Raw genomic sequence first — 25,608 nt, 5'->3', positions numbered from 1 at the left:
TAACCACGAGGTATTCGACGTTGAGGGATTTTTCTACTTTCGAAGCAAAATAACACAAGATGGCAAAGCAAGCAGGACATTAATAAAAACAGTCTAGCACTGGTAAAGTGGGCACACCTGTCCAAAAGAAATCTACTGGTAGCAACCGTAGCCCAACTCCACTAGTATCAAACGTAGACTTCAATTTCAGGAATAAATTTCTGAAAATGTACGTCTGGAGCACGGCGAAGTGTGGTAGTGATTAGTGGATTGTGGGAAAGCCAGAAAATAAGAGAACAGGTATATGGTGCTACACAATAGATGTTAAAAATTAGTTTGACTGCTTAGATAATGAATGAGAAGGTGTTCCGCGGAAGTGGCGAAGAAAGGAAGATATTGAGAACACTGAAAGAAGAAGAGACAGGACGATGGGACATGTCGTATGCGTTAACACATCATGGAATAAATGCCATGGTTCTAGAGGGAGGTGTAGATGGTAAAAACTGTAGTGGAAGACTTGGATTTATCCATTTATCTACCTATGTGGAAAGTTTGAACTGATTCGTATGGGGTTTAAGTGTAGAAGTGGCGCAATTCAAAAAATCTATCAAATAACTGGGAGTTCAGGGTGCAAGTGCTACTCTGAAATAAAGAAGTTGGCACTAGACAGGAACTAGTGATAGACAGCATCATATTACGAGGGTTGCCCAGAAGGTAATGCACTGCATTTTTTTTCTCAGCTGGAAACAATGTTACGAACGCGAAACGTTACGTATGTGTTATTTGAAGTCTCCTAAGTGAGCGCGCCAAGTTTCCGTCACTTCCGGCAGATAGCGTAGCTGCTGGACAGTTTCAAAATAGCGTCTGTAGGTGATGTACCTTACAAGCAACATGCCTTCATTGAAGTTCTCACTGCAGAGAAAGAAACTGTGAGCAATATTCACAATCGCCTGTGCAAAGTTTATGGAACATCTGCTGTCGGCGGAGGTACAGTTAGTCGCTGGGCACGGAGGGTGATGTCAGAAGGCTGTTCGGCGGAGCTCCACGATTTACAGCCGTCGGGGGACCATCCACGGCTCTCGCACGACATGTTGCATCACGCTGATGTCATTCGCGAGGACAGACGCATTAAACGATTCCATTCGTGGAAGACATTATGAGGACGATGAGGAGGTGATTCATAAAGTGAAGCACTGGCTCCGCCACCAGGACAAGGATTGGTACCGACAGGGCATACACGCCCTTGTTTCGGGATGGAGGAAGGCCATAGAACGGGATGGAGATTAAGTGGAGAAAATAGGGTGTGCTGATAAAACACCATTCTTTCGTGTCATTATGTTTAATGATGATGATGAGGTCCCATACTCCGAGCAGCGTAGCGACCGATACGGGAGACCTGCACCGCCGACTAGGCAAGGTCGTAGCGGAGGTGGTTTACCATTGCCTTCCTCCAAAGGTAATGGGGATGAATGATGATGATAAAGACAACACAACAGCACACACTCATCTCGAGGCAGGGAAAAATCCATGACCCCGCTGGGAATCGAACCCGGGACCCCGTGCGCAGGAAACGAGAACGCTACCGCATGACCACGAGCTGCAGACATTATGTTCAATAAAGAATTGTTGAAGAAAAAAATGCGGTGCATTACTTTCTGGGCAACCCTCGTACTAAGAAGATAATGACTCAAAAAATTTAAAAAAAAGAGTTGTAGTCACAACCCATATCGTTACAGCACGAAAGCACTGTAACAAATATGTTTGAGAAAGCAGCGTGCAGAATCGCGTTTTTATTGGTGGCCGGGGGGGGGGGGGGGGAGGGGAGGGCTTGGTGCTCGGTTGCTATTTGAGCTAGGAACAGGGGGTGCAATGATGTTGGTATAGCACGGACCAGCAGCTACTCGTATAGTCAATTCGCACATCTGTCTTAATTTAGGTATGTTATAGCATATTAAGCAAGGTTTAACGACAAACCTGATAGATTATCAGCTACTGGCACCATTTTTATGTACACCGTTCTGATTTTGCGTGCAAATACATGCAGAAAACAAGTTTTTCTGGAAGGTTTTTGGATTGCGCCACTTCCACACTTCAAACTTTGAACGAATCGGTTCAAACTTTCCACTGAGGTAGATAAATGGATAAAGTCAATACGAATTTTTTTTATCCAATAATCTGTACCTGTTGTCAAGGTACTATGGACGAGGTACATATAGCTCTAAAATTCTCCCTTATATGAATTCAATCGCAGAACATTTTAAAATAAATGAAACAAATAAAAACGCATTCTTAGGATAAAATTAAAAACTTGCTTTCAAAAATGTAGCTTCATTCGGATTTTAAGAACAAAAAACACGTTTTTTGTGAATTTTTTTTACATGTGTCACTTGTATGAATCAAACGATTAATAGACGTTCTGTTGTCTTGCGAAAGCTTTAAGCAAGGTCAGAGTCAACAAAAATCTACATTGGTTGCCGAGCAATGACGGTCTAATGTCGAAACTATGATAGAGTATAAATTGGGAACCAGGTTGTAGAATACTCTTATCATAATACAAAAAGAGGCGAATATGTCCGCGGTAGAGTTAGTGATGTAATACAAGGCGACTAACTTTTTGACTTATCTATCAGCTTCAAAGACATTTGAATAGAATCATCTTGATGTATTCACGATGTTTTACAACAGTTCCCAGCGCAGTGACTTCTCTTAGCTGGCAAGTTGTTGTCCAACCCGCATCTTGCAGTTCACAGGCTAAAGTCCCTGATCCTGCAGAACATTCTCCAGCCATAGTAAACAATGTGTAATATTCTATGGCTGAGGAGCGTACTTGTGATAGCTAAAAGAGCTTATCTGGGGGATAAAATTTCTGAGGATGGATTTATCCCTGGGGGATGACATCACGTATCATATTACTTTACTTGATACGATGCATTATATTACATATCATGAGTGCTAACACTAACAAGTAAACAAGCGCGAATATGTCAAGATGTTTTGATTTAAACGTCTTTGAAGCTGCCAGATAAGACTGAAAGCTAGTTTCCTTCGTTTACATCCCTAACTCTTCTCCGGATATATTTCTCTTTTTTGTGCCATGATATGAGCATTTTTCTTTCTGATATAAAAATAGTGTGCTTCACAAAGTTCACCACAATGTCTTCAATCCAAATGAACACTAAAACTCTAAAATTACGCGTTTTGTTTAACAAGCAACTTCCTTTACATGTTCCCATTTTTTTAGTGTCACCTTGTATAAGACATCGTAGGAAAGTTTAGGCTGAAACAGTGGAAAGGTATTTCGTCAATGTGGAAAACGAATAATTATGATCTGAATAAAGGAGATTCTGAAAACTTGCGGAAGTCTCGTAATAGCTTCCTTCAAGAACACTACACGATAAACAAAGATCAACAGACAACATCAAGATCGCACATCTACACAAAGCAGAATGTCTATGACAAAAAATATCTTTGACTACCCAAGATATAATTTACTCGTAAACATAAGCATCATTGTAACGATCAGTCATTTTACAACTTTCAAAAAATAACACAGACTTTCTCTAGAAAGTAAATACGTCACCTATGTTAACAAATAGTACGTAATAGAACACGTTCTAAGATGATTAATGGACGTCACACCGACTAGACGTAAGTATAATAGAGATAAACCAGTATAGTACGCCTGCTTTCAAATTGACATTAGAGCGATCTATAATTTTATGACTGTCAAAAGAAATACGATATTTCATTCATATTCTCCTACAGTAAGTAAATATGCGACCTAAAAAAATGGTTGAAATGGCTCTAAGCACATCAGTCCCCTAGACTTAGAGCTACGTAAACCTACCTAACCTGATGACAGCACGCAGAGCCCTGACCGAGACGGGATTCAAACCTGCGACTGTAGCAGCAGCACGGTTCCAGACTGAAGCGCCCAGAACCGCTCGGTCACAGTGGCCGGCTATGCGACCTATATTAACAACATAGTACATATAAGGAATTACTTTCCAAAATGATTTATAGGCGTCACTCCATCTAGACGTAAGTGTAAGAAAAGATACAATCTCATAGTACTATTACATAGATGTAGAACAAAATGGTATGTAAATGTAATGTAAACAGGAACATTGATAATGGCACAAACGCCGAAATATGTTTATCGTTAAGTTATGTAATCAATAAGAAATAAACAATTTGCAACTAATTTTGTCAAAAGTATAAAGAGAGTATCATATTATTCCTCAGAGTACCTAGGAGGTGGAATACACGCTGTATAAAGGTTCGACACATTCGCCCCGCTGCTCTAGACGACAGCCAGGTATTGGTATGGCGTCACCGCCGGAGGGGAGATTGGACCCTGGCCGCCTAATGCCCTGATATTGGCTGCCACCCTTCTTCCCGCCTGCAGTTCATAACATGGCCGACGGCCTTCTCCGGTTTCTCCAGCAGCCTCTCGTTTCTCCAGGCACACCTGACAGCAGGAATCTCCGCCATCACCATCTCACTTCCCTCCTTCCCGTCCCAGCATTCGTACGGTATTCCAAGAGCAATGCTAGGTATTTCTGTAGGAGACAGTGATGAACATTTCATAGAAATGTGTATATAACTATCTAAAAATGCAAGGATATTTAAAGGCACATCTGCGCGAAGAGCGAAATTTACATACAATATTTGAAACGTAATAAATAAATAAATAAAGTATCAATTAAAAATTAAGTTCAAATGGCTCTGAGCACTATGGGACTTAACATCTGTGGTCATTAGTCCCCTAGAACTTAGAACTACTTAAACCTAACTAACCTAAGGACATCACACACATCCATGCCCGAGGCAGGATTCGAACCTGCGACCGTAGCAGTCGCGCGGCTCCGGACTGAGCGCCTAGAACCGCTAGACCACCGCGGCCGGCTAAAAATTAAGTACTGTGAACGGTTGTATCGACTGTGGGATACAACCGCAGAAACAAATATAGAATTGCGTCCCTCAATTATTTTTGCGTAGGGGACGGCACCTTTTTGTTTTAGAAGTGTGTCAAGACGGACGCTTTTCTGCGATTATACGGCACACTGCCATTATTATTTATATGAGGCGTAATCACACTAGGCTCACCCGCATGTTGTTGTACACAGCAACTGATTTAATGTAAGTCTCGATGTAAATTTATTGTTTATATGTGATAATTGACTATAGTGATATTACTTAATACTCATTTCATTTTATGTTAAAAATCATCCTCAGCTATACTACGTCCGGCCGGAGTGGCCGGGCGGTTCTAGGCGCTACAGTCTGGAACCGAACGACCGCTACGGTCGCAGGTTCGAATCCTGCCTCGGGCATGGATGTGTGTGATGTCCTTAGGTTAGTTAGGTTTAATTAGTTCTAAGTTCTAGGCGACTTATGACCTCAGAAGTTAAGTCGCATAGTGCTCAGAACCATTTGAACCAAGCTATACTACGTCTTGACATGACGAAATGTTCCGTGTTCTTTAAACGCACATAAATAGTCCAGTGCGAACCATTTATTCGGTGAGTAAATGTTTTGAAGTCAGATAAAAGAAATTTTCGTTAGAAGAGATATCCACAGTCGAGTAAAAGAGTCAGAAAGGACCTTACACAGCAAGCCGTTGTGAAACGAGGCTAACAAAAGTAATGTATTTACAAATTTTTTATTTAAGAAATTATTTAAGTATTTCAATAAGTTGGCTTTCTCCCTAGCATTGATCTATACACGATCCCGTCAGAATTAATTATAAAAAGAAAATTTAAAGCTAAAACTGTTTGAATATTATCAATAAGTGAAACTTTTCAAGCGAGATACAGAGTGCAAAAAAAGTTTAAATTACTTTATCAGTGACCAACTTGAAGAAAGACAAATTCTGAACCGAGATCGAATTTGTAAGACCTTTATTTACAATGAGCTGTTTCGGTAAACAGAGTTACCGTAATCTGATCTGTGAACAGCGTACAGACAGTGTAAAACAAATTACATAACGAAACCTAGCGTCAATGTCACTAACATAATGCCTAGATTGAATTATTATTACACATACCTCGGTACAAGTTAATTCCATATCTTAATTAGCTGGACAGTTGATGTAAGATGCATTGGCATGTCAAAGTTAAAACCAGTATGTACAACATGTTCAAACTTGAAACTAGTAGTTACGAAATGTTTCATCAAGTGCATCCGCCCCTATTACAGATCACAGATACATCGCTGATCCAAGAGCGCTGCTGAACTGGAACACATCAAAAGGTACTAGAGACCATACTGACATTTAGTACTGCCAGAAGTCGCTTGCGTGTTCATGTCATCGTCAGCTGAAAATATAAATACGTAATTTTTATAAAAATGTGGTAACTAGTATACGGTTTTATATACTGTAGCAGACAGAAGTTGAAATATTTTCTAAAAACAGAAAGAACATTCGTAACCAGTGAAGGTAAAACAGTAAGTCAAGAAGGACAACATTCGTTAAGACTACGACCTAAGTCGTATTCCAAAAATGTATCTTTGTACAACGTCATAATGGCTCAGTAACATTTATTGACAATGTGCTTTGCACAGAATGCAACTAGCTGACAACGAGACTGCTCGGCAACTAGTTTTCCGATGTGCAACAATATTGTCAACAAATGTTAATGTGCGATTTTCTTTCTTGTATCAGACTTTGTACAATACGACTTAGTTTGTAGTCTGGTTGTCTTCTCTGACTTACTGTTTTACCTCCATATTGTTACAGAAAGAACTTAACGTTTTTTTAAAAAAAAATGTTTTAGCTTCTACCCGTTACCAAATAATTTTATGATTGTATACCGGTTATCACATTTTTATTAAGATAACATTTTTATGTTTGCAGTTGACGAAGACATGAACACACAAACTCTATCTCAGTTTCGTCGTCAGTAAATGTTACAGTGTGATTACTTTGTCTTACGTCTGCCGGTACAAAGGGAGTATTTTGAAATAAAAGTTAGGTTGCAGTTCTAACGACATATTACCTTTTTCGGCTTAACGTTTTACCTCCATATCGTTAACCATGTCATTCCGGTTTTAGAAAATATGTTAGCTCTTGCCTGCAATGAAAAAAGTTTTAGAATCCTTTACCAGTTACCACATTTTTATTAATGTTACATATTCATACTTGCAGTTGACGATGACGTGAACATACAAGCAAACCTTTAGCGGTACTAAATGTCAACATGTGCTGTAGTAACTTTCGCTGCGTGTCAGCTCTGAGGCGCTCTTGCCAAAGTGATGTACTCTGTGATCTGTAATACGGGCAGATGCACTTGGCGAAACATTTCGTAAATACTAGTTTTAACTTTGAACATGTTGTACATACTGGTTTAACTTCGACATTCCAATGCATCTTACGTCAACTGTCCAGCTAGTTAAGATGGCCGGCCGCGGTGGCCGTGCGGTTCTAGGCGCTTCAGTCCGGAACCGCGGGACTGCTACGGTCGCAGGTTCGAATCCTGCCTCGGGCATGGATGTGTGTGATGTCCTTAGGTTGGTTAGGTTTAAGTAGTTCTAAGTTCTAGGGGACTGATGACCTAAGATGTTAAGTCCCATAGTGCTCAGAGCCAGTTAAGATGAAAATGGAGTACATTTATAACTCAAACTGGACACAAGTATTAACCTGTACTGAAGTACGTGTAATAATAATTATATCTGTATATTATATTTATGACATGCACACTAGTTTTCACAATGCAATTTATTTTACACTTTATATGCAATATTCACACATCAAATAACTATAACTCTGTTTACCGATACTGGTCAACGTCAAAGTTTTACGAATACAGTCTTGGCTGCGGCGTTGTCTTTCCTCAAGTTGAATATTTGCAGGTTGCCCGTTATCATTCAGCATGAGGAAGATCACTGTACCGATGATAAAAGTGAATCAATAATTTATTTCTGCTCACATAAATAATCCAAAGCCTAAATATTCAGAGTAAGATTTTCACTCTGCAGCATAGTGTGCGCTGATATGAAACTTCCTGGCAGATTAAAACTGTGTGCCGGACCCGAGTTCGAGTCTCGGTCCGGCACACAGTTTTAATCTGCCAGGAAGTTTCCTAAATACTCAGTTTAAAAGGAATCTACTTTGTCCAGACACCCTCTAAGTAGATAAGCATACACCCAAAAGGATCACCGAGTTTGCCCATGTTTAGCACTGCTGTAATACGCACTGCTGTTCCATTGCGATGAGCTTCTCGTGTGTTTTCGAGAAATCGAGGTTCAAAGTTGTCTGTTGGGCAATATGCAAAACGTCAGCCATCGAGAAGCGACGTTAGCTCAACCGAAAGGCAGCGGACTCTGGCCGTTTCTATTTATAGTGACCGGGCCAAATACATCACGAAATAAGCACCAAACGAAGAAAACTACAAAGAACGAAACTCGTCTAGCTTGAAGGGGGAAACCAGATGGCGCTATGTTTGGCCCGCTAGATGGCGCCGCCATAGGTCAAACGGATATCAACTGCGTTTCTTTAAATAGGAACTCTCATTTTTATTACAGATTCATGTCGTACGTAAAGAAATATGAATGTTTTAGTTGGACCACTTTTTTCGCTTTGTGATAGATGGCGCTGTAATAGTCACAAACGTGTAAGTACGTGGTATCACGTAACATTTCGCCAGTGCGGACGGTATTTGCTTCGTGATGCATTACCCGTGTTAAAAAGGACCGTTTACCAATTGCGGAAAGGGTCGATATCGTTGTGATCAAAATGTCCAACGGGCGTGTGCTATGTATGCTGTTCGGTATCCTGGACGACATCATCCAAGTGTCCGGACCGTTCGTCGGATAGTGACGTCATTTAAGGAAACAGGAAGTGTTCAGCTACATGTGAAACGTCAATCACGGCCTGCAACAAATGATGATGCCCAAAAAGGTGTTTTAGCTGCTGTCGCGGTAACGTAAACCGGCATAATATGCACTATTGGGCAACGGAAAATCCACGATGGCTGCGACAAGTGGAACATCAGCGACCTTGGCGGATTAATGTATGGTGCGGCATTATGGGAGGAAGGATAATTGGCCCCCATTTTATCGATCACAATCTAAATGGAGCAATGTATGCTGATTTCCTACGTAATGTTCTACCGATGTTACTACAAGATGTTTCACTGCATGACAGAATGGCGATGTACTTCCAACATGATGATGTCCGGCACATAGCTCGCGTGTTGTTGAAGCGGTATTGAATAGCATATTTCATGACAGGTGGATTGGTCGTCGAAGGACCATACCGTGGCCCGCACTTGCACCGGATCTGACGTCGACGGATTTCTTGTGGGGTAAGTTGAAGGATATTTGCTATCGTGATCCACCGACAATGCCTGACAACATGCGTCAGCGCATTGTCAATGCATGTGCGAACATTACGGAAGGCGAACTACCCGCTGTTGAGAGGAATGTCCTCACACGTATTGGCAAATGCATTGAGGTTGACGTACATCATTTTGAGCATTTATTGCAGTAATGTGGTATTTACAGGTAATCGAACTGTAACAGCATGCGATCTCAGAAATGATAAGTTCACAAAGGTACATGTATCGCATTGGAACAACCGAAATAAAATGTTGCAACGTACCTACGTTCAGTATTTTAATTTAAAAAACCTACCTGTTTCCAACAGTTCGTCTAAAATTGTGGGCCATATGTTTGTGACTATTACATCGCCATCTATCACAAAGCGAAAAAAGTGGTCCAACTAACACATTCATATTTCTTTACGCACTACACGAATATGTAATAAAATGGGGGTTCCCGTTTAAAAAAAACGCAGTTGATATCCGTTTGACCTATGGCAGCGCCATCTAGCGGCCCAGCCATAGCGCCATCTAGTTTCCCCCTGCAAGCTAGACAAGTTTCGTTCTTTGCAGTTTTTTCGTTTGGCGCTTATTTCGTGAGATATTTGGCCCGGTCACGATCAATGGACTACCTTGTATATTCGTGGTGAGGTATAACCAAAATACACTAAGAAATCGTGTGAAATCATCCTTTATTTATCGTTACATCCACGCTCGTAGCACATCAAAGTGTTAACCGGCTGTACTTCCTTTGAATGACGTGCACGGCATTTGAGAGATGCACATCAGTTTATCAACAAATAAGTGTTCGTTTCATCACATGCAGGGACGTCTCCAGCACAACTTCGGCCTGGAATCTCCTTGACTCGAGTATAACTGTCTTCAGTTAAGAGTCCCGCTTCGTACTGAGCCCAGATGAGTGCCCAAGATGTCTCTGGAGACGTCCCAACCAGCGGTGGCATGCCAGCGTGAAGCCGGCCGCGGTGGTCTAGCGGTTCTAGGCGCTCAGTCCGGAACCGCGCGGCTGCTACGGTCGCAGGTTCGAATCCTGCCTCGGGCATGGATGTGTGTGATGTCCTAAGGTTAGTTAGGTTTAAGTAGTTCTAAGTTCTAGGGGACTGATGCCCACAGATGTTAAGTCCCATAGTGCTCAGAGCCATTTGAACCATTTTTTTGCCAGCGTGACTGTCGGCCCAACTACCGGGAATGATGGTCTGGGGTTCCATCTCATCTCATAGCAGGACCCCTTTGGTTGTCATCCGCGGTACCCTTACTACACAGCGGTACATCGATGGTATTCTATGTCCCGTTTTGTTGCCCTTCATGGCAAGCCATCCTGCGTAAGCAACCGCTTCTGTTTTGCTCTTTTCTGCTGATGGGTAAGCCTGCGAGCCGAACGTATAAGTGAAAAATTTTGCACAACGGATTTTATAACGCTAATTTGTCGCCCTGACACTTATACGCTCTCCAGAAGGGTAAGCTTATCCTTTGCTCCATATGTGACAGCTAGTCGTATGCAAATCTGGTTGGTTTCTAACCATATCCTCAGTATATGCTAGAATGTTCAGATGTGCTGACCTACAAACACTGCCTCCACCAGGTGGTTGCAAACATGAAACACACAAATAAGGAGATAATAAAATGACAAAGGAAAGTACTAGCTATAAAATGATACACTCAGTAGCGTTAAATTCTTTACTCTTCTGCAATTTACTCTATACAAGATCACACAGTACGAGTAACATTCTAGTTCTGCCTATTCACATTTGGCAATCGCTCTGTCTGGCACAGTCCTGTGATATATATTCGAGGTCGTTAATTCAAGCGCGGACTACTCACATCAGCAATGACAATTGCAATTATATTTAGAACTACACTCGCGACTAGCAACGTGAAGCCTCAGCATAGAACGAAAAAGACACCTGATCAGCAATTTACTTTACTTCCCTAACCGCCGTTGCGAATGTACGACCACTACGGTGATCTAACTCTTATCGCTGCAAAGGTTCTCGCCTCGCCAAAAGCTTCCGTAGGCACCTCCACGGCTGCCGTGGAACACCAGACGATCCTCAGGCTCTCGCTATAAGTACTCTGTCCCAGTAACGAGGTCGCACACCTCGCCAGGACCAACCTCTCTCTTCGACGCCCCAGGAACAAGTGTTTTCAAGTCGCTGCGCTTTTTCTTAGCTCCTGTTATTTTTTCTTCCCCCCTTTAATGTGTGCGGCCAGTCATGTTCCTGGAAGGCGTTCGTTTCCGAGCGCCGACCAATCTCAGTTTTGCAACCGACCGAAGCTTCTAGAAGCTTCGAGACTGTTCCAGAAGCTTCCGCTCCGGCCGTTGGGAAAACCACCTACAAGCCGCCACGCATTTTGTGAGCGAGCCCCTGTCTCTTCTCCTTGTCCTCGGCCACGTGGCTCCCGCTAAGCCTCGGTCCACCCGCCTGGGGTTTCCAGTAGCTTACGGGCGCTGTTGTCTTCAGCTCTCAGGCCTGCCTGCCTCGCTTGTGTCTACCCCGTTCTCCTGCCAGCCTCCCGTCGCCGTCCGCTTCACTATCACCCAACGTGCAGATATTCTGCTACAGATTAAGATCCCTAGCCGATGTCGGTATCGTTAATGGTTTCCTGCCTCGATGTTTATACTATTAAAGGGTCTTCTTTCCGGAGTGGTAGTTGTAATGTGGCTCAAAATGATTCCCCCTTTACACCTGAGCTTACATTTCAGCAAGGTAATAACCGCCCGCATACGGCGACAATTTCTATTGCTTGTACTCGTGCTTACCAAACTCTGCTTCGACCAGCAAGGTCGTCGAATCTTTCCTCCCTTGAATTTGGAGCATTATGGGCAGAGCCCTCCAACCAGCTCGGCATTTATAAGATCTAATGCGCTGATTGAACATAATCTGGTACATCTACATCTACATCTATATTTATACTCCGCAAGCCACCCAACGGTGTGTGGCGGAGGGCATTTTACGTGCCACTGTCATTACCTCCCTTTTCTGTTCCAGTCGCGTATGGTTCACGGGCAGAACGACTGTCTGAAAGTCTCCGTGCGCGCTCTAATCTCTCTAATTTTACATTCGTGATCTCCTCGGGAGGTATAAGTAGGGGGAAGCAATATATTCGATACCTCATCCAGAAACGCACCCTCTCGAAACCTGGCGAGCAAGCTACACCGCGATGCAGAGCGCCTCTCTTGCAGAGTCGGCCACTTGAGATTGCTAAACATCTCCGTAACGCTATCACGGTTACCAAATAACCCTGTGACGAAACGCGCCGCTCTTCCTTGGATCTTCTCTATCTCCTCCGTCAACCCGATCTGGTACGGATCCCACACCGATGAGCAATACTCAAGTATAGGTCGAACGAGTGTTTTGTAAGCCACCTCCTTTGTTGATGGACTACATTTTCTAAGGACTCTCCCAATGAATCTCAACCTGGTACCCGCCTTACCAACAATTAATTTTATATGATCATTCCACTTCAAATAGTTCCGCACGCATACTCCCAGATATTTTACAGAAGTAACTGCTACCAGTGTTTGTTCCGCTATCATATAGTCATACAATAAAGGATCCTTCTTTCTATGCATTCGCAATACATTACATTGGTCTATGTTAAGGGTCAGATGCCACTCCCTGCACCAAGTGCCTATCCGCTGCAGATCTTCCTGCATTTCGCTACAATTTTCTAATGCTCCAACTTCTCTGTATACTACAGCATCATCCGCGAAAAGCCGCATGGAACTTCCGACACTATCTACTAGGTCATTTATATATATTGTGAAAAGTAATGGTCCCATAACACTCCCCTGTGGCACGGCAGAGGTTACTTTAACGTCTGTAGACGTCTCTCCATTGATAACAACATGCTGTGTTCTGTTTGCTAAAAACTCTTCAATCCAGCCACACAGCTGGTCTGATATTCCGTAGGCTCTTACTTTATCAGGCGACAGTGCGGAACTGTATCGAACGCCTTCCGCAAGGCAAGGAAAATGGCATCTACCTGGGAGCCAGTATCTAATATTTACTGCGTCTCATGAACAAATAAAGCGAGTTGGATCTCACACGATCGCTGTTTCCGGAATCCATGTTGATTCCTACAGAGTAGATTCTGGGTTTCCAAAAACGACATGATACTCGACCAAAAAACATGTTCTAAAATTCTACAACAGATCGACGTCAGAGATATAGGTCTATAGTTTTGCGCATCTGCTCGACGACCCTTCTTGAAGACTGGGACTACCTGTACTCTTTTCCAATCACTTGGAACCTTCCGTTCCTCTAGAGACTTGCGGTACACGGCTGTTAGAATGGGGGCAAGTTCTTTCGCGTACTCTGTGTAGAATCGAATTGGTATCCCGTCAGGTCCAGTGGACTTTCCTCTGTTGTGTGATTCCAGTTGCTTTTCTATTCCTTGGACACTTATTTCGATGTCAGCCATTTTTTCGTTTGTGCGAGGATTTAGAGAAGGAACTGCAGTGCGGTCTTCCTCTGTGAAACAGCTTTGGAAAAACGTGTTTAGTATTTCAGCTTTACGCGTGTCATCCTCTGTTTCAATGCCATCATCATCCCGGAGTGTCTGAACATGCTGTTTCGAGCCACTTACTGATTTAACGTAAGACCAGAACTTCCTACGATTTTCTGTCAAGTTGGTACATAGAATTTTATTTTCGAATTCACTGAACGCTTCACGCATAGCCCTCCTTACGCTAACTTTGACATCGTTTAGCTTCTGTTTGTCTGAGAGGTTTTGGCTGCCTTTAAACTTGGAGTGAAGCTCTCTTTGCTTTCGCAGTAGTTTCCTATCTTTGTTGTTGAACCACGGTGGGTTTTTCCCGTCCCTCACAGTTTTACTCGGCACTCACCTGTCTATAGGGCATTTTACGATTGCCTTGAACTTTTTCCATAAACACTCAACATTGTCAGGGTCGGAACAGAAATTTTCGTTTTGATCTGTTAGGTAGTCTGAAATCTGCCTTCTATTACTCTTGCTAAACAGATAAACCTTCCTCCCTTTTTTTATATTCCTATTAACTTCCATATTCAGGGATGCTGCAACGGCCTAATGATCACTGATTCCCTGTTCTGCGCTTACAGAGTCAAAAAGTTCGGGTCTGTTTGTTATCAGTAGGTCCAAGATGTTATCTCCACGAGTCGGTTCTCTGTTTAATTGCTCGAGGTAATTTTCGGATAGTGCACTCAGTATAATGTCACTCGATGCTCTGTCCCTACCACCCGTTCTAAACATCTGAGTGTCCCAGTCTATATCTGGTAAATTGAAATCTCCACCTAAGACTATAACATGCTGAGAAAATTTATGTGAAATGTATTCCAAATTTTCTCTCAGTTGTTCTGCCACTAATGCTGCTGAGTCGGGAGGTCGGTAAAAGGAGCCAATTATTAACCTAGCTCGGTTGTTGAGTGTAACCTCCACCCATAATAATTCACAGGAACTATCCACTTCTACTTCACTACAGGATAAACTACTACTAACAGTAACAAACACGCCACCACCGGTTGCATGCAATCTATCCTTTCTAAACACCGTCTGTGCCTTTGTAAAAATTTTGGCAGAATTTATCTTTGGCTTCAGCCAGCTTTCTGTACCTATAACGATTTCAGCTTCGGTGCTTTCTATCAGCGCTTGAAGTTCCGGTACTTTACCAATGCAGCTTCGACAGTTTATAATTACAATACCGATTGCTGCTTGGTCGCCGCATGTCCTGACTTTGCCCCGCACCCTTTGAGACTGTTGCCCTTTCTGTACTCGCCCGAGGCCATCTAACCTAAAAAACCGCCCAGTCCACGCCACACAACCCCTGTTACCCGTGTAGCCGCTTGTTGCGTGTAGTGGACTCCTGACCTATCCAGCGGAACCCGAAACCGCACCACCCTATGGCGCAAGTCGAGGAATCTGCAGCCCACATGGTCGCAGAACCGTCTCAGCCTCTGATTCAGACCCTCCACTCGGCTCTGTACCAAAGGTCCGCAGTCAGTCCTGTCGACGATGCTGCAGATGGTGAGCTCTGCTCTCATCCCGCTAGCGAGACTGGCAGTCTTCACCAAATCAGATAGCCGCCGGAAGCCAGAGAGGATTTCCTCCGATCCATAGCGACACACATCATTGGTGCCGACATGAGCGACCACCTGCAGATGAGTGCACCCTGTACCCTTCATGGCATCCGGAAGGACCCTTTCCACATCTGGAATGAGTCCCCCCGGTATGCACACGGAGTGCACATTGGATTTCTTCCCCTCTCTTGCTGCCATGAGATGTTGTATGACACCCCTTAGGAGGATATCCAGCATCTCTATCAACCAGTGCTAAGCCGAGTAACTGCCTGCAGAAGGTCCAGAGGTGGGTCAACGCGTAATTGGCTAGCTCAATTTGTGAAGCTCTTTATCTTGAATAGGTCACCCAATTTTCTCAAATTGTAATTGTGGTATACACCACCTGTAACAAACACCGAACAACGCGCTCCAGTACGCGGCCGCCAAATACATCGCTGGCCGCACTTCTCTGGGCGGCCCGCTGCTTCCATCGCTGGCCGTCTTCACACGCACGCTCCCTTACGTGGCCGAAAAATACATCGCTGGCCGCACTTATCCGGGCGGCTCGCGGCTACCATCGCTGGCCGCCTTCGCGCGCGCGCGTTTGTCAGCACACAGCAATTGGCTACGCCAGGAAACATTGCGATTGGTTTTCCCTGGAAAACAGCGACCCCAGCCGACGGCTCCATTAACTAGCAACCCTTATATAAACCCGGCCGCCGCTGCAAACGACAGTTCTCATCAGGAAGTGCAGTACGCCGTGTTCCAGCTGCTTGTGGATGACTCGCCGCACCACTCGAGGTTACCTGGCTGCTCGGCGGAAAATCTTGCGACTTCACTGGACTTGGGAATAATTACGGAACGTGCACCCCACCATGCACATTGGGACATTGGTATAACCAAACTTTAATTCTGCATTACTTCTGAGTGTGAGCCTGGGTAGACGCTTGGCTAACATAATTGTTAAAAAGTGATTTGTGATTTAATAAACCAGACTGAAGAGGTTATTGTGTTATTCCTGGTTATAACAGTAATCATTTATTTGTATGTACATGTACTTCACATCTACCGATTTCCGTCTCATTTGGGTAATTCCTGCGTAGTGCGTTTTTTTTTTTTTTTGTCTTAGTGTGTATGTACTACAACTGCATGAAAGTTAGTGACCTCTTGGGTGTATGCTTCCCTTCTGAGCCACCCTGCTCCATACCTCCTTTGAATGCAACGGTGCATCTTCGAACAGGGCGTTAAATTGAGCAGAGATACCTTCTTCTGTGCTGTGATTGTTTATGTATGAACTATGTGTATTTTGAACTCTATCTTTCCTTTGCATTTGCACAAAAAGTGTTTCTCACACACAGCGTAAAATTTGTCTAACGTGATAAAAAAAATGGCTCTGAGCACTATGGGACTTAGCTGCTGTGGTCATCAGTCCCCTAGAACTTAGAACTACTTAAACCTACCTAACCTAAGGACATCACACATATCCATGCCCGAGGCAGGATTCGAACCTGCGACCGTAGCGGTCGCGCGGTTCTAGACTGTAGTGCCTAGAACCTCTCGGCCACTCCGCCGGATCTAACGTGGTAGCAACATCCCATCCAGACTTCTGAAATCAAATAGTTCGGTAACGTCAGAAAAGTTAAGTGAAAAATTGTAGGCTCTCCGTGTGTGAACGGGAATATAGTTGGTCTCCGCGTCTAGAAGAGTAAAGACGCGCTTTGCAGAGCATAACACTGGATATGTAATTCCTCACAGTGTACGCGGAATGCAGTTGCTTTTCCAGCAAACAGTAAGCTATGATTCTTACCTGATTATTGATACGAAAAGATTATGATATTGTGGAAGGGTGTCTCCTTCAAGTAAACATGCAAAATTCTGTTTCGGGCAGGAATATAGTGATTGGGAGATTTCGGCCAGAACAGAACTTTAGTCTTTAAGATTCTGGTAGGTGATAAGAAAGGGTTAAGTGCACTGGTGTGCAGAACTTAAAGACGAAAGCAACTTCCACACGATGCGTCACTGCCAAGTAACATATAAGGGGCGATCAAAAAGTTTCCTTTCGAAGGCCACGCTAACTAAGCCACATTAAGGCTTGAAATGTATTCGCAGTTGCGAATATGGACAACTATCAGCTGTAGAAGAGAGTGACGACATTGAAAATTTGTGTCTGACTGAGAGTCGAACCCGGAATTCCTGCTTTGGCTATCCATGCACGAGTCATGGTCAGACCTAAACCTTTACCTGTCGTCGTTCCTGCTTCTTAACCTGAACTCATACACACATAATGTGATCCCTGTGCAGGGGAGAATATTTACATTCAGTGTTGCTGCCTGCTATCGGAGCGTAAATATGATACTGCAGTCCCTGTGTTGTTAAGAAGAAAGATGCATTGTTCCCTCTGAAATTCCTGCATGCGTATCCAAAGAACATTGTATTGTTCTCCTTAACAGCACAGTCTGACACTCCACTCCTTTTCACATTCGTCAGACATCAACAAAAACACCCTGTGAGTGCGTTAGCGTCACTAGAATAAATTACTGGGGTTAGGAGTGGACCCTTATTCTACGACAGGGCACACAGGGCACATCGGTGTTTATCTGTACAAGATTGTCTTAATTTCTGTATTGTTGTGAACGAAGCACACTAGTTTACATAGATTGTGACATGAAAATTTCAGGACGACTGACGAGATAATGTATTACATCCTGATTAGCAGAAATAACACTGAACACAACAATATCAAATCTAAATAGAAGGTTCTCTACAAGTTTTTTCTTACGTCTAGACGGTGGAACACAGTCTGAGTTGGCCAATATTACGTCAGATCATCCGATTCTGGTTCTAAGTTCGGTACTATTTAGGATGACAATCAAGTCTATGGAGGATGGATAGCATTTGTGACAACATATGCAAAAGATAACTCAAGGTCGCTCGTGTTCACAGTGGACGCAAGCTGGTGATCCAATAATTTCACGCCTCTGCCTGCGGCATTTATCTTCAGCTGCGACGTGTTGTCGGCTGCATGGCTGCTCTCGCACTCTGAAAATCCTATAAAAAGCTAATCAAAATCGTTACTAATTTTATCAGCTGAAACAGCCCTATGTTTCTTGTTAGGTGAGAAAAACATGCAGTCATCCCTAGTCTCGAAAATATGGCGATATGCATGGGCATGCATGGGGCAGCATGTATACTTCAACGCCCTCTCAGTTCTCACAAGAACAATTAGCTACGTGGCTCTTTCGTTTCTCCGCTATCGGGCTCAACAACTCTTCAGCTAATTTCTAGCCGAATGTCAGCTAAAGTGAACGCAGTGTTCACACAAAATTCCTCTTTTGGCGTCGTGCAGAGCGTGATGTGACCTGTTCTACACTTGACGCTGGTTCAAAGGACAGTCTACGAAGTTTTCGGTGTTGTGTCTTTCATAGCAAACTCTTCCGCCTCCCCCCCCCCCCCCCCCATCCTCCCACCTGTGTTCTCATGTGCTTCGCATCACGGGCTTTTTAGGCCAATGGGAGTGTTCCTTTCATCTTGTGGAAACTACCCCCGCCAATCCCAAAGGGTGTACCTTCAAACTGCGTCATAATCTCGCCACTTCTACTCCTTCCGATTTCATTTCAGCCTATTGGACATTTTGTGCCCACTCCTGACGCCTAAAAGTTACATGTGTACATCACGAGAGCAGCACGGACCTTTCATGTGATCACTAAATGCGACTCTCTTTTAACTGCGTCTCAGGTCTGTTTGTATTCATCTTGAAATTCCCCAACGCAATTTTCTAAAGAATTTCTCCATCACATGCAGTGCTGGGCCATTGCCTACTACGTTCGATGTATCACTTTGTGCGTCTCCCTCGCCACACCCCTGTTAAAAGACTTTCGTTGTACGCAGGCCGTGGCTGTGCAACCCCATCACAAACTAAAGCGTCTCATCCAGCAGCTTTTTTCACCTTTTGCTCATTGACAAGCAGGATTTGGGTTCGGTGTGTTAATATAGTAGAATCAAGAGTCATACCTTTTTATATTACATACCGTATATTTTGATAGGCAAATCTGCCCACTATCACCAAAGTATGACATGTGACATATCCATATCCTTGTTACGATGTATAAAAGCTCAAGTAAGGTGCTAAATTAACACTCATTCAAGCTGCCACCTTACAACAGGCACTGCAGTATAGTATCACACTAACACCTTGCATACCCTCATCGGCGATGCACATAACTGAACACAAGTTGCAGCAATACACTCAAATGGAAACTTTTTGATCGTCGCTTGAAGCTCGACGAAACTTGGATCATACACAGATAGAACTACTACAACATGGTACAGTACAGAACTTACTGAAAGAAATACACATTGAAACAAACAGAAATAACACTTTCATTCAAACACAATAATTACGCCAAAGGTGCCGCAATTTATGATGGTCCTCTGGACATTCAAAAAGGCGGCAGATGGTTTTTAAAATGGTGCGTTATCACCATGGACTGCAGTGTATGCTCAGCAATGTGCTCCCATACTGGCCACAGAGTTGGAACGAGTTTTTGGGATAGGGGTTCCATTTCTCCATCAGAGCAGTTGACAACAGTTAGATGTTCGGTGGTGCATCTGGTCAAGCTGCTAAGTAGAGGGAACGGGCAGGCCAGTACATTCACTGAAAATCCTGTTCTTCGAAGAGCTCCTCCATTTGTATTATTCAACGCAACTGCCCACTGAATCCATAAGTATGAAGTCAAGGCCAAATTTACTCTTGAAAAGATGGATATAGGGAAAAGTACATTGTCACAATAGCATTAACTGGTCAGTGTATTGTGTTCAAAGATTTGGAGGTCATTATAACTGCCCACAATATAACACATGGAACATCAAAATGATTGCGTTTTGACAATGTTACTGGATGCATTATATGTTTCTACCTCTCGCCATATGAGGATGTTATGATGAGACGAGGTATAATGTTGCATAGGCTTACTGGCCTCCAAATCTTAGAACATGGCACATTCACCAGTCAACATTACTCTGATACTGCACTCCTCCTTGATGTGCATCTTTTCAGGGGTGCATCTGGCCTTGACTTCGGTTATATAGATGACAATGCGTGAGCGCATCAGAGAGCGCAGGTGGAAGAGTTCTTCGAACCAGAGGATGTTCAGCAAATGGAATGAACTGCCTTTTACCTCAACTTAATCCCATCGTGCATGAGTGGTTTGCAGCAAGTCAGTAGTAGGGTAATGGGTCTCTCCAATTTTGATATCAAATTGATATGACAATGAATTAAATTGATTAATTAGTTACCCCCCCCCCACACACACACCTCCTGCTCCCACCCCCAGATGATGTCACATGTTTCCTACACCCAGCATGTAGTTCCTCATCCCCTCTCCCTCCCTTCCCCTCCCATTCCCCCTCCGTCATCTCTCCTATTGGTGGGAATTTCGAATTTTGGAGGAAATTCTGAATTTTCGCGGTAAATTTGAATTTTCGCTGTAAAATTCAATCGTGCATTCAGAGGATGCAATATTAATGGAAATTGTTGATGGTAATCGTTTATAAAGCGTTGATAGGTGGTAGAAATCGAAAAACGTCAGAGGACACGAAATCGAGGAATTATGCACTGCAGATGACATAATTTGCATTTAGTAGGACACTGAGGCTCTTGTTTATCGCCCAATCACATCGTACGCTGTGATCAGTCTGCTGGGTTCGATGCATGTGACACCTGTAATCGGACAGCGCATGTGGCTGTCAGTCGAGGAGTATCGCTCATGAGGTGATCTGTTGTTGAATGAGTAGTTGTGCGAGGTCTGGCACATGCTGCTTGGTGCATATCTGGCGGCCTGCAGTGGCACTATGGGACCTGCCATATTACGCAACGTTATCGGACCGCAAACAGTGGGCCTACCCCCACTTCCATGCAGCACCACCCACCCATTTACTATAGGCAGCCTCTTCAGTATGCTAACCCTCAGCGCGTCAGAGGGGTCTGCAGATGTTCAATAATTGGCCACTGTTGTGGGTTGGCAGGAGAGCCAACACCGGGTTACTAGAGGAAGCCGAAAGGCACGCGTTTTAGCTCACGCAGGCTGGCATGAGGTCTGGAACAGGACAAGGAAATTAGAATTTAGAAAAACGGACGTAGCTGGTGGAATACTTAACTTTAATCCATAAATGGTGAACGTCGCTCTTGTCTGTACATTATTTACAATATCAATAGTAACTGAACATGGCGCCTTGCTAGGTCGTAGCAAATGACGTAGCTGAAGGCTATGCTAACTATCGTCTCGGCAAATGAGAGCGTATTTTGTCAGTGAACCATCGCTAGCAAAGTCGGTTGTACAACTGGGGCGAGTGCTAGGAAGTCTCTCTAGACCTGCCGTGTGGCGGCGCTCGGTTTGCAATCACTGATAGTGGCGACACGCGGGTCCGACGTATACTAACGGACCGTGGCCGATTTAAAGGCTACCACCTTGCAAGTGTGGTGTCTGGCGGTGACACCACAGCCACCATTCAATGGAAGTCGGCAAACCATAGTTACATCAGCAACCATTCACGGGGTGTGCTGCAGTGGGTGTCTAACATGGACAATAGATTTGTTTTCCAAGGTTATCAGGCACCACGTGGGGTCTGTAGATATTCAGTGGCTGGCCAGTGGTTTAAAGCAATTGGCCGATGATTGTAATGTGAGCTACCATTCCCAAGGCGCATGAGGGTAGATATCTACCATGGACATTAGATTCAATGTCCTCCCAGAGCTCTACCCTAACAACAACAACATGTATTTCGAGGGATACAGCTCATGTCGGAAGTGCCAGGCTATCTGTTTGTCCCAGAAAAAACAAAGGGTGTTTTTTTTTTAAAGCTAACAGCTGCATCCAATTTTTCAGCAACATGCAGTCGATTGCCAGAAAACAAAGGATGTTTTCGAAAGTTCTATCTGTCTGTCTGTTCCTGCTCCAAGCCTGCTTGAGTCTGCTTGAACAAAACGAAGGGGTGTTATAACTTGCTGGTATGGCATTCTGAGTTCCTATGAGTCCTCTGCAAAATAGAGGGTGGAGTTGTACTGGTCCGTGACTGGCAGTACCCAAGATCGATTGACAACGACAAGGGATCGCACTGTACCAACGTCTCTATGCCGTTACTGCAGAGTATCCTGTTGCGCAAAGTACTTAGGCCACCAGTGACCACCACACCTTTAATTAGGTAGTTTCTTATTTTTATATTGATGTTAAGACTGCAGATCGCTATCTAATTGCAGAAGATTCCAGTTGGAGAGGAGCCCCTGATGACAAGAATCTAGCCCGCGCCGCAATCACACTGGCAATGAACTAATCGGACACGAAATCAGCCTTAGTACAATTAATATTGCAGCCACCTCAACCGCTGACCATGCAAACAGCCTGTCTGCCAAATAATGGGAACAACACCCTGCCTAGACACGATGCCGAAATCGTACCGAGCCACGACAGAACTGCGAATAATCACTTAACAATGTTCGCACGCCAATGATTAATGAAGTTAAGCAGTAGTGAATAAATGGACCTATTTAATGAACCACTCTCGTTGTCTACGATACTGATCTCGTCAGAGCAACAAATTACTTTAATTTCAGTACCTGATTATCTTGCGTGATGATAAATGCGACATCCAACTAGCAATTGTTATCTTTCGCAACGAGCTTTTCACAACGCAGTACGTACTCTCTGACATAAACTATTTTATTACTTGTACTAAAATACCAATCTGTCTACCGTCTTGAAATGTTTATTCTGTTTATGGACACTTCCATCGCTACTGTTAGGAATTAAAACATTTTTAATTCTCCCTTAAATATTTTTCCAACTCGACGCAGCGATAATATGTAAGTGATGAGACTTCGCATGCGTCACAGAATAACGAATCTTTGTTAGTAGCAAAATCTTTGGCCTTTCCGTAAATAATTCAATTACTTCAATTAAACTTATTCATCATTTAGAAAACTTTTTCCCTTAGTTGAAATCTTTTCTTTAATATTGAGAAGATCTACTTTCAGTAGCTTATTTATTATGATTTCATTCGTTCAAGAACCTTTTACCAAACACCACATTATACGTGATATCGACTCCAGGGTCTAGTGCAGCAGGGGATACAACCCGTCGGCTTTGAACAATGACGTCATTCCTTAGTCATAGATCGTAATGTCTTCACTTAGAGGCATAGAAAATAAAGCAGTTCTGTGTTCTAATAAGCACTATCATTAAAATAATTGAATGTTAATCTAAAAGCGATCGCTTGATATTCGGTGCATCATTAAATGTGTGATTTAATTAACTTAATTGTTTGTTTTTTATTCGTCCGGTACTTAATATTTTTCGTAATGATATTGAGGTAATGTGGATTGTGTTTTTTGGCTTTTTTTAAAAAAAAATCTCACGAGATAGAATAAACTGATCCTACTTTATTCAGCAATCAATAAAAAAAACTAAACTAAAACATAACAGCTTTTGCTGTTATCTTTCCATTTCGTTTTTTTACTGATTGCTTAATAAAGTAGGATCAGTTTATTCAATCTCGTGAGATTCTTTTTTTTAAAAAGTCAAAAAACACTTATGCTTTTGACAAGATCAATGTTTATCTCTCTCGCATTCCTTTGTTTCTCAACATTATCCTCAGCTCTTTCATCTCTGTAATACATGCTCTCTGGCGACTTGTGACGTCATTGTTCAAAGCCGACGGGTTGTATCCCCTGCTGCACTAGTCCCCGACTCCACTGTATCAATATCTCTAAATTACACTCTTTTATACTTCCGAAAATGATATAGATATATTCACACTAGATACCAATTGAATAGACTGGGAAGTTTCCTTTAACCCCAATAAAATTGGATTTATTTTCCTTCTAGTTATCTCAATACACGTTGGTTATCACCAGTGATCGACTGCCAGCAAATATATTATCAGTCCCCACAATACGGAAACAAGTAATAAAAAGAATAAAACAAAAATCCTAAATGTCACCGCCACTTTTCAACTAACCTTAAGTTACAATTTAAAAGCAAATCTTGACCTCTTCAGGGGTTGACCACACGCGACCCGCTAAGTTCCCTACCATTTAAATCGGCTACTCGTCACCTTGATGAATCAAGTGTTGGTTTAGCTACGTGTAGATCGTTAAATGGTTCCTTCAATTTACTATCGCTTGTCTACTCAGTGATACGTCCACACCATCACCGTATAGTGAAACAGTTCGTCGTTCTATGAGCCAATTCGCTGTCTGCAGCAAGCTAGTGGTCTTGAAAATACAACTACCAACACGTGTTCGAGGCTTTCCCTTCTCGATAGACACATGCACAATAACCAAATCACCTCTATAAAAACGACAAGCAACCCAATTACCTCTGAGCGCGTCGCGACCACTCAACATACAATGCAGACGGGATATCGGTCACACCGATTCCACAAAACTCAGCACCTAACAAAGCAATCTCTCAATTAAATCAGGCTCACGCGGGACTCACCCCAGCAAATTTTACGAACGAAACTGTTCCCACAACTATAATCAACAAAATTCCGTGCACTCTCCCAAGACTTAGGTGTCAACTTTAAACGTCCCCTTTGAACAATTATACATGACTGTGCTTAAACTGACACACAATATTTTTAGCGCAACGCAATCTGACTTTCAATAATCCCTACAAAAGAATGGCCCTGACTAACATTAACCTATACCTTTCACAAATCACTTACCTCACAAAAATCTTCGTTACTCGAACTACTGCAATACAGCGAGCGCCACTACTGCCAGCTAAATAAAAGATTCAAACTACTGAAGGCACTAACTACTGATAGGCATAGTTAGCAAATGAAAGATTTTAATAGAGAACAAACAATGTATTTACCTTAATAATGTTGAAAACTCATAATATACATAGCAGTTCATGACATCCAGTTTTAAAAATTTCAAAACTCCGCCATCTCTCTCCCCACATCCACCACTGCTGGCGGCTCACCTCCAACTGCGCAACGCTACGCGCTGTTCACATCCAGCTGCCGCTGCCCAACACTACAATGGCAGACAACAATGCAAACTAGCCACAGACTGCACACAGCACAGCCAGTGATTTTCATACAGAGCGCTATGTAACGTTGCCAATAAGAAAACATAAACAGCCTACTTACAAACTGAGTAGCCTCACTACGGCACGCAGTGAAACGCTATGATCAGACCTGATATACACCACTACCACCACTTGGTCGCTGAGAGGTCTATCCGGAAA

The sequence above is a fragment of the Schistocerca nitens genome, chromosome 9 (genome assembly GCF_023898315.1).
Source record: "Schistocerca nitens isolate TAMUIC-IGC-003100 chromosome 9, iqSchNite1.1, whole genome shotgun sequence".
NCBI classification, from domain to species: domain Eukaryota; kingdom Metazoa; phylum Arthropoda; class Insecta; order Orthoptera; family Acrididae; genus Schistocerca; species Schistocerca nitens.
Note: the sequence above shows the minus strand (reverse complement) of the source record.